Here is a 10831-nt window from a genome sequence, read left to right on the forward strand (position 1 = left end):
GATAATGGCCCGACCTAGATCATCAACGGGCTCATCTGATGCCTCTTCTTCAGCTTCTTTCTGCATTGCCGGCTCAACTTCTTCCCCCATTGTTGTATCATCGTATTCAGGGAACCCATGGCCAGGATAGCCGTCGTCGTCCTCTTCTTCTTTATTGTCTTCCATCATAACCCCTATTTCTCCGTGCTTGGTCCAAACATTATAGTGTGGCATGAAACCGGACTCAAATAGGTGGACGTGAATGGTTCTTGACGTAGAGTAACTGTGACCATTCTTACAGCCAGCACATGGACAAGGCATAAAACCATCCGCTCGCTTGTTTGCCTCAGCGGCAAGCAGAAAAGTATGCACACCATTAATGAACTCGGGAGAGCATCTGTCATCATACATCCATTGTCGGCTCATCTTCATTACACAACACCGAATAGAGCAAATTAATACAAGTTCATACATAAAGCTCATATACAACACTTAATTAAATGCAACATATAAATAACTCTCTAGCTAAAGAATTTAAATGCAACAACAAATGCGATGAAGATCGCAACTAAGGTAACAATTGATCCAACAGCATAATGATACCAAGCCACACTATCAATGACATATTTTCTAATCTTTCTAATCTTCAACCTCATTTTCTCCATCTTGATCTTGTGATCATCGACGACATCGGCAACATGCAACTCCAATTCCATCTTCTCCCCCTCAATTCTTTTCAATTTTTCTTTCAAATACTCGTTTTCTCTTTCAACTAAATTTAACCTCTCGACAATAGGGTCGGTTGGAATTTCCGGTTCACATACCTCCTAGATAAAAATATCTATGTCAACTTGATGGGCATAATTTGTTATAAACACAAAATGCAACAACTAGTTTTAAAAGAGAATATACCACATCCGAATCATAACAAGGACGAGGGCTGACGGGGACGGATATCAAAACCATGGCACTATGTATAACAAACAACAATGGGTAAGATAATTATACGAGTAACTATATATCCAAACCACACAAACATCAATTTGGTAATGTAAAACATTCATGAACAAGAGCCTCACCACAAGGTGGTGCTCGTGACGGGACGGTGCGGGCGATCGACGGTGGTTACGACGGAGATTTAGAAGGCACTAAGTAAACCACACCTACATATGCAAACTAAGTGTTATTTTTGACCTCAAATTGCATATAAATCAAATACTAGCAAATATATTTCCTCCCAAATTAATCACTATACAAAGCATTGCAAGAGCTAATCTAGCAATGAGAGTTGAAAGGACAAAGTTGCTAACCTTTTGTGATCATTTGAATGGATGGGGGCCTTCAAATCTTGACAAAATTTTGGGCAAAATTTGTGAGGAGCTCGAGGAAGAGAGGGGAAGAACAGAGGATGTGAGGGGAAAGGGGAATAACAAAGTGGCTCGGCTGGACGAAGGGTTTATGTAGGTCGACCTTTAGTACCGGTTCGTGCCACGAACCGCTACTAAAGGTGCTGGAGGGGCCCCAGACTGACAACACCCCGCCACCACCCTCTTTAGTACCGGTTCGTGGCACGAACCGGTGCTAAAGGTTCGCCATGAACCGGTACTAATGAGAACGGCCGGCTAGCCGTTGGAACCGGCACTATTGGACACATTAGTGCCGGCTCAAAATAAAACCGGCACTAATGTGTCTCATATTAGGTCCCTTTTCTACTAGTGACCGTCTGTCTCTCGTGGCCTGGTCTACATCAACACATCGGGCCGCACCTGTCTGCATGAGTTGTTTATTGAGTATGAGCAAGTCACTACTTGGGAAGCCCGATTTTCTTCCAACGAATTGAAGGCAAATTATCATGTATTATTAGCTGCCATCTGCACTGGATGGCTCAATGGGCAGGCACGCAAGTCGCCGCACTACGGTTTGGTTAACTTCAAACAGTCAGTTGGAAGGAACCATTGGCCGAGTTGCTGACACGATTCATACGGGATCATTTATAACCCGCCGCAGTCACCTCAACCTTCTGTGGATTCACATCGCGCTATCAACGCCAATGATTTACACCTTCTGCTATGGTCAAATATGGAGAATCTCAAGCCAACACTTCGAGTCATCTTGAGACTCAGGGGCTACAATGGTATGGCTCGGCAAAGTTAGCCTGTCTCAATGAAATTCAAGAACTCCGGGTCATTGAAGGGAAGATAACCCGGCCCTGGAGGCTACTGCTTTATTGGCAAATATTTAAAGGCCGTCAGAAAAATTTCCGGTTCAAAATGAAGATTCCGGTTTAAAATACAGCTCAAGAGACATCTTTCTCCCGCAAAGCTTTGAAGCTCTCAAAACCGGTTCAACATCCGGATCAAGGTAAATTTGTCTCCCATGAACCATTAAAGCTCTCGAATATCCGGTTTAAAATCTGGCTCAAGGGAAGTCAGTCTCACTGAAGCTCTCAAAATATCCGGTTTACAATCCGGTTCAAGGAAATTTATCTACCACAAAACTTTGAAGCTTTCAATATCCGGTTTAAAAATTCCGGTTCAAAAAAGGAATTCATCTCTCGCAAGTTCGAGTTCTCAGAAAAATTAAAGGTTGCCAAAGAGAACTTGCTGCCATGACGCGCGGTTCAAACATAGGTATCATGCCTTATTGGCTTATCATATGGTTGATCACAGCTGTGACTACCTTATTAATACGGCTATCAAGCCAATGTTATCATAAGAGCACAGCTCTGGTTACTTCGATAATCCGGCTATCAAGCCAATATTATCATAAGGGGCCAAAGCGTGTCTGCTGCACACCACAGCTCAAACATGGGTATCCCTTGAGCACAGCTCACAGTATCACTTGGGGGCTATGTTCGAACCATAGTCACACCTCTTGATAGGCATAAGGGCCACCAGGGAAAACATTTGGGGGCTTGGTTGTATCCGAACTATAGCTACACCTCTTGATAGGCATAAGGCCACCAGGGAAATCACTTGGGGGCTATGGGTTCGAACCATAGTTACACCTCTTGATATGCATAAGGGCACCAGGGAAATCACTTGGGGGCTTGGTCGTATCCGAACCATAGCTACAGCTCTTGTTAGGCATAAGGCCAACAGGGAAATCATTTGGGGCTCTGGTCATATCCGAACCATAGCTACACCTCTTGATCGGTACAATGCCACAATTATGACTACTTGGGGGCTCTGGTCATATCTAAACCATAGCCTAAACCCTCTTGGTCATACATATACATCATCATATGTTACACTATCATTACATCATCATAGCATGTATCATATGTGCATGGATAGACCGGTGTTTGTTAACCCGGCTTGGCCTTCAATTATAAGTTGTTAGTACACAACCAATTATAAACCGGTGTTTATTAACCCGGTCTGGTTTCGACTACAAGTCGCCGGTATTATATATGGATAAACCGGTGTTTATTACAACCCGGTACGGTTTTATTATAAACCGGCAAAATATGGGAGGTGTTATCAGTACTCAAGATTTGGGTTATCACCCTTACTACAAAAAGTTGGTAAACCAACGATGTGATTCAATGTCACAGGTATGATATATTTCATATTTGATTATTCTTAAGTGCAGCCTTGGTTATAAACCCGGGTTATATGTTGAGCATTATGACCCGTCCGGCGGTAAACCGCCAGGACACTTTAAACTTGTTGTGTGTAAAAGCAGGTTGAATAAGGCATAATTATAAATCACTGGTGTTTATTAAACCGGCCTGGCTTTTTGACTATAAGTCGCCAGTATATATTTGGATTGCGGCATTGGAATCATGCGCTCGTCAATCATTGGATTATTTTATTCAAATCTTCAAATAGCCAACATGGCTGGATTTTATTATAGTTATCAATAACCAGTATTATGATCAAGGTTTTCAAAGTCGCTTTAGCGCAATGGCTATCATATTATCAATGGATATGATTTATTCTACAATTGAAGGAATAGTCCTGAGTCGCTGCAGGCTTACAACCCGGCACTTGGGGGCTACATTATTCAAGTTAAAATTACATCAAATACACAAGTCTCATGTCGCTGCAAGCATGCACCATGACACTTGGGGGCTAATGCAAAGTCATTTTTTCCTCATCTTATTGAAGACCCGACTCATCACATTATAATGAGCCGGCCCTTGGGGGCTACCAATTGCTCCTGTCAACAATTCAAGTCCCTGATCATTATTGCATAAATGACCCGGCCCTTGGGGGCTACATTGGTTGAAGTTTTTATGAGCATAAGGCAGTTTCAAGTCCCAGGTTGTTGCAGGCATGACAACCCGGCACTTGCGGGCTACATATATGGAGTATTCAGTTTTTTGCTAGTGACTGAGATGAACAACATGGATTTCTTCAAAGTGGCAGTAATTATATGGAAACAAGTCTCAAATCATCACTTTGTTCTGTTCAAGACTTGGGGGCTACAGGTAATCTACTACCACTATAAAAGGAAGAGAGGGGCAGATCCAAACAATCAGGCCCATCCATCATCAAGATCTAATGACCCTTAATCCTTCGGTGTTTAACGCTGCCAACCACACACGCATTAAGCCACTGACAATCCATCGATCGCTAACCCTGCCCTATCGTTCGGAAAAAAATCGCACACCCGCACGATTTCCCCGCACGACCTCTCGCCCACGTAGCCTCCCGCACACTTGCACACCAGTATCGATCGCTAATCCATCGATCCTCCTCACGTGCCGTTCGTCTCGCACCCTCCCGTCCGTCGTCGCACCCTTCGCCGCGGGAGCTGCCGCCGGAGCCGCCCGTCGCGCCCTCCGCCGCGGGTCACCGCGGGAGCCGCCGCTGGCGCTGCCCGTCGCGCCCTCCGACGCCCGAGCTGTCACCAGAGCCGGAGCAGCCGCACCTTAGCCGCGGGAGACCCCTTCCCCGTGGGGGATCCGCCGCGTGAGCCGCCCGAGCCGCTCAGCTTGGAGTCCTCAACCGCCGCCGCGCACGCATGTGAGAGCAGCGCGACCCTAGAGGTTCCTATTGGGTTGGGTACCGTACTGATGGTTGATGCGTCCGGCGGGTTGGGGATTGGGCTACAGGTGCGGCGACGGAGGGGGAGTACGATGAGGTTCTGGGCAGCTCTCCTCTCTCACACAGACGGTGCGGACACACACCGGCAACCCAGGCAACCAGTGGGACCTCATGGACCGCTACCTCCAGGTTCGTCCCCTCCTCCTCATGCTCCGCCTGAATCACGATGGGGAATGTGTTGTCTGATGCGGGTGGATTTGGTTAGATTCTCGAGCTGGAGGAGGCCATCGCGTGGATGATGGTCATCCATGTCACCGGGACCAAAGGGAAGGTGAATCACGAGATAACATGTAATAACTCTCTCCAATTACAATACCAGATGTGGTGACGCTTTCATTTCTACTATACTGTTTGTCAGTAATGGGGCATTCTAATTTGGTTCTGACATCTAAGCAACTATTGTGCAACAATGAAGTTTTACCAAATCAATAGTTTAGTGCTATTTGGCACTGACATGCAGTGTAACCAGTTACAGAGTTCCCCAATCTCTTCTTAGACTGATTTGCCACTGTGCAATTGGTGCCAAGGATTCGGAAAGGTGAACTAATACCAAGAACCATGTCGCCGGATGATTCTGGAAGAGATGGTCCTGATAGTCGAGGTATTCGAGACTTCCATGTTAACTGTGCTTGGTTATTACATAACCTCCACCATATGCAATTGATTATTACATAACCATCACCATGTTGTTAACTATGCTTGGTTCAAACATTCAGATTTTAGTTAAGTATTTTCTCTCTGGAAAGCATGCAAAATAAATATATCAATTTTGTTATCTGGACCTTTAATGGCCTTCCTTTATATCCATGCATTTTCTCTTCCGTTCAGTTGTAATTATTTTACCATTTTCTTCTTGAAACAGATAAACGGTGCATTGGGTGAACTTGTTACTACAGGATTTCCACATTCATTCTATCCCATTACTCATTTGCTTCGTACGTTCCTACCATATGGTTTATGTTGATTTATTCTACTCATAATCGTAATTCACTCGCCGCTGTCGCCGCCACTTTGAGGACTTAGCCACCAAGCGGCATCCTTTGTTGTGAGGCTTAATTTAGGACATGCTTCTCTGAATTTCTATGAGATTAATTCAGTATATGTTTCTCTGAATGTTATCCTGCCAATCGGTAGTTGTTTGATGATAAGCTTGTCGATTTCCAGTTACATTATATTTTTCAAGTTTGAAGGTTCTGAAGTATGAACTTTGAACTACTATGTGTGTCCACTCCATAAAGAAGAAATGGTACTCTATTTTATTTTTTAAAATAAATGACAATTATATTTCCAAATGTTTACATCATTGCTGTAGGGCTGAACGGCTCTGAACCCCATATTTCAGGGTCACTATGGTTGGTGATAAACGATTTTACGAGCATCAAAGTTTGTCCTACAATATATCTATATGGTATCCAGCTTAGCAAATTTTCATATTTTTGATAAAATGGAATTCCTTTTACTCGCAAAAAAAGGAATTGACCTTTAATTAGTGTTTAGAGAATTCACTAAAAGTTGTTATAGGATTAATAATCGACTTAAATGAGATTTTCCATTTTATGCTCTTCAATTCATATTTCATATATATGGAGCCGCTCGCCGCAGGAGCCGCTGGAGCCGGAGCCGCCCGCCCCGCAACATCGCCACGGGGTTGAGATCGTATGGTGATGTACTGGTGGCCCTGGAGACATACAAGATCGATGAGGTAACATGTTGTTCAAGTTTCACTACGACAATTTGATTGATCTAGGCTATGACTGTGTTCAAAGGTCGTGAATCTGGTAATGTCGTATGCATGCATGTGTGTTAACTGTTTTTGTTGGGTATCTTCAGAGATGCTCAGAACATCCATACATATGTACGATGACTATGCCGCAGAGGACGATGAGCATGAGGAGAAGCTGAAGAAGGAAACGTTTGTGTTGTTCTTCTTAGCTACTTGCATGAGCTCTCACCTTTTTGATTCGTAGAATGATGAACTGACCACGATGATCTCACGCTGCTTTGATTTGTAGATTGCCGACTTCCCCACATATTATGGTTCGTAGGTTGCTGAATCACCCTTTTTGTTGCTTGCGCCTTAATTCGGTAATCCATCTACTAGCCTTTTGTTGAACAACACAAGTGAAATGTATGCAAGTACACAATTTATTTTAGGTTCGAAAGGCACTTAAGAGTTAAGACACTAGCTATAAACCTACCAACAAGGGGAAAGTCTATGTGTCTGTGTGCAGTGTCCTTCTAATCGGTGGGGGTTATAAAGTGTGGTTGTGGGCACTTAATTAAGCATAATCCTGTTGTGGCAGAGGAGGAATCGGGTTTACCTCCAATGAAGAGAAGCATTGTTAGCTAATTTTGCCTCTTTATCGAGTGGGTTATTGTATTGGGAGCTGCCAGTGCTTATTGTGGTGTCATATACCAAAATTTCTTTTTAGTTCATCAGTTCAGTCCAATCTTGCAGAACAAAAACAAATAAAGTGCATAGTAATATTGCATTTGATAGAATTTATATGATGTTTCAAGGAACCGCGTGCTGCACTCTATGTTGTCATGTTGAATGGAAGCAACAACGGCACCGAGGAAACATGAGTTTATCGCTCAAAAGAGGTCTCTGAAATTTTAGAGGGTTGTGGTATATGAATCATTGCTGGATGAGGAAAGGAGTGGGGGAGGATCTGCAGGTGTGTATTGTAGAACTTTACTGATGTAGGCGTTGATTTCATTTGCAAGATTCTGTATTGTTCTTTACCCATCTGCTCCTGGAATTGTGTACTAATTATGATTTGTTGAAGTTTCATGCAGCATTGTACGATGGATTTATATGGCTGCCTGACTAGGTAAAAGAGCTATATATTTTAGCATTTCTAATTCAGATAATCTATTTCTTATGGACCTATGAAACCTTAATGTTAATTCACAAAGCTCGGTCTTGCAAGAAAAACAAAACGCAGCATAGCTGCGAGAAGATAATATATATCTTGTTTACTTTGTTGTAATTTGTGTGCTAACTTGGTCAGAGTTTTCCTATTTTGTAGTTTATCAAAAAAATGTAATGTTGTAGAAGATTTGCAAAATGTTCATCAAATTTTGGTTTATATTTCTGCCTAATATAAGAGCTCTATTTTCCCTGTTCATCCAACACTTCCCTTTTGATTGCAGTTCTTTCCTACACATACAGCTCAAACTTACAATTTGAACCCTTGGCCGATGCAAGAGATTAAGGATTAAACTCATGGCGTCTAAAAAATTAGCTTGGGCTGTAAAAGGATCTAAAAAACGGACTCTGAATGTCCTGTCAAAAGTGACTGACTCTGATAAACATTGATAATGGCATTTTGATCTAAAAAGTGGGCAGCCGATTTCCTAATTAACTAACTCTGAACGTCCCATAAAAAATAACTCCAAACGTCCAACTTATATTATGTTTGTGCTTAATACTAGGATGCTGGTGCCTGCATACGAGCTGATGTTCGGGAAGCCATCCCTCCATAGACTCTTTGAGGGCTACTTCAATCAAGCCGGGAGGGTGAACGCAAGGGGTCATTTTGAAGATGCTGCAAGATCCTCATGTTAATTTGATCACAATTATAGGAGACGCCCTGTGGGTGTCGTTTCTTCACACATAAAATATATTTTTTGGGCACTGACAACCATGTGCTCACATTCTTACATATTTATTATTTTTACAGGAAAATATGACACCAACAACTAATGATGAACACATTCGTTCACTTATTTACATTGGCATTTTTTGTCACCGGGACAATTTTATTGCCATGCATGATTTTGTTTATGAGACTGTTCAGGCATTTCCGAGCTTCTGTAAAGATGAGTACTACAAACCCTTGCTTGTTCTCTCGGACTAGGCCTACCGCAAGCTTACCTCGATTGATTTCGGTGGCCCAAAGTGGCACTAGCTCGGAGACGACATCAACAAGCTCCTGGAGACTTGGTTGGTGGTGAGGCGCCTAGGCGATCTTGTGGATGGCTTTGAAATTCAATGGCATAGAAAGTGCAGAGGGAGAGGCGTGAGCAGTGGCGCTGTGCCTCCAGCATCTCTCTCACACATGAGCATTTGTGGCTAACAGATGGCATGCGAGAGGAGAAGCGGGCGTTTGTCTGTTTTGGGAATTACAAGGATGGCACAATATCTAGGGTATTGTTGGATGTTAATTTATTTCTATGAGTTTGATCAAAGTTTGACTTTTTTGAGCTAAAGTTTGACTTTCATAAACCTAATATAACATAGGGATACAAAGAAAGAAACTCAACGGTATTCGTCAAAGAGGCGAGCACCTGGAGCTTTCTTGGTTGGGACTCACCCTCTCCCGTGCTATAGTGACAGGAGAGGCGAAAAGGAGGTTCCCCTCGATCCCTCGCTCCGCCGACGGCTGGATCGACGGTTCCCTCCCTCTCTGGCCGCTACTTCAGCGACAGGGGTGGGGGGGGGACCTCAGATCTGTGCTTGAAGCGTGTAGATAGTAGGGTAGTTGTCTCCGGCGGCGTTGGCTGTTTTTTATGTATGTCATCTTATACTACCATCAACAACATAAGTATACGTGAGTATGAGACTTGCACACAAGGTATATTTGATTGGGAGTGGATGAATCTTTGAAAAGAGCATTAGCGGAGACGTGCGTTGCACGTGCAAGCTTACTAGTATGGATATAAGGGAGAAATATCTTCCGATTTTTAATATGACCCGACATCACCAATCATTATAACCCGGTGTCTACAACAATCATGAACCGGCATTGGCAACAATCATGAACCGACATTGGCAAACAATCATGAACCGGCGTTGGAAACAATCATGACCCGAAATTATCAGTTTTTATAACCCTGCGATTTTGGAAATCATAGATCGGCAAGTTCTACATTTTCAAACCGGCTGAATATTAGTTGAATATTTGAAGACCAATATTTTTGTCAGCTCAGAGCATTGAAGGCCGATTCAAATGGATTCTTTATTTACAAAATATCTTCTACAAGCAAATTGATTATGAAGCTGGTCTATTGACTCTGATTTTTTAGAAGGAAGAAATGACAAGAATTTAAGGATGATCAAGTGCCGGTTTATAAGAATCTTTAACCCGGAGCACAAGCCGCCAAGTTTGTTCTTGTGTTTATGTTGCAGATCAGTTTAACATGGATAAATCCAAATTAAACCGGGGGCTAATGTCGGGGATATACCCCGTGGTGTAACCCGGCTGGAAGTATAACCCGACCGGACTGGACGACTCACTAAGTGACCTACCCGAGCCTGGAGTCTCATGGGTGACCCGGCGTGTGGGTCAGAGGAACGACAAAACCCAGTGGCCCAGAAGGCCGGTTCATGTTATGGTGGGCCAGTTTATGAGGAAAGCACAAGGAATATTCTCCTACAAAGGAAGCAAGACTAGGACTTCACTTGTAATAGAGTAATCCTAATCCAACTAGAACTAGTCATGTAAACCGCCCCTCCAACATATATAAGGAGGGGCAGGGCTCCCCAAAGAGGGAGGAGGACAAGAAACAATATCTAGGGCTAGACACAAAGGGAGAGCCGGCTTACTGTGGCGACACTCTCATGATCATAATGAGACCTAGCCACAAACAACATGTAGGGTTATTACCGGATGATGTTTTCCGAGGCCCGAAGCTGTCTAAACCCTTGTCTTGTGTCGCGTCTCTCGATTCCGATCAACCCCTCTCAAACTACTACATAGATGCGCTGGCCTTACGACTAAGTCCTTTTCACGAGGACATCTGCCATGACGATTCCACGACACATCCCCTCACATGATCGCCCACCGTCGGCC

The 10831-nt window shown here is 43.5% G+C and overlaps 1 long non-coding RNA gene across 1 annotated transcript; it reads left to right on the forward strand.

The window, feature by feature from the left end:
* Positions 1–7628: 7628 nt before the first annotated feature.
* On the forward strand, positions 7629–8586 carry LOC119344405. Its single transcript, XR_005166645.1, has 3 exons — positions 7629–7711; positions 7823–7867; positions 8472–8586. It is a non-coding gene; the product is annotated as an uncharacterized LOC119344405 (long non-coding RNA).
* Positions 8587–10831: the final 2245 nt, after the last annotated feature.

Source organism: Triticum dicoccoides, unplaced genomic scaffold (genome assembly GCF_002162155.2).
Source record: "Triticum dicoccoides isolate Atlit2015 ecotype Zavitan unplaced genomic scaffold, WEW_v2.0 scaffold16815, whole genome shotgun sequence".
Taxonomy (NCBI): domain Eukaryota; kingdom Viridiplantae; phylum Streptophyta; class Magnoliopsida; order Poales; family Poaceae; genus Triticum; species Triticum dicoccoides.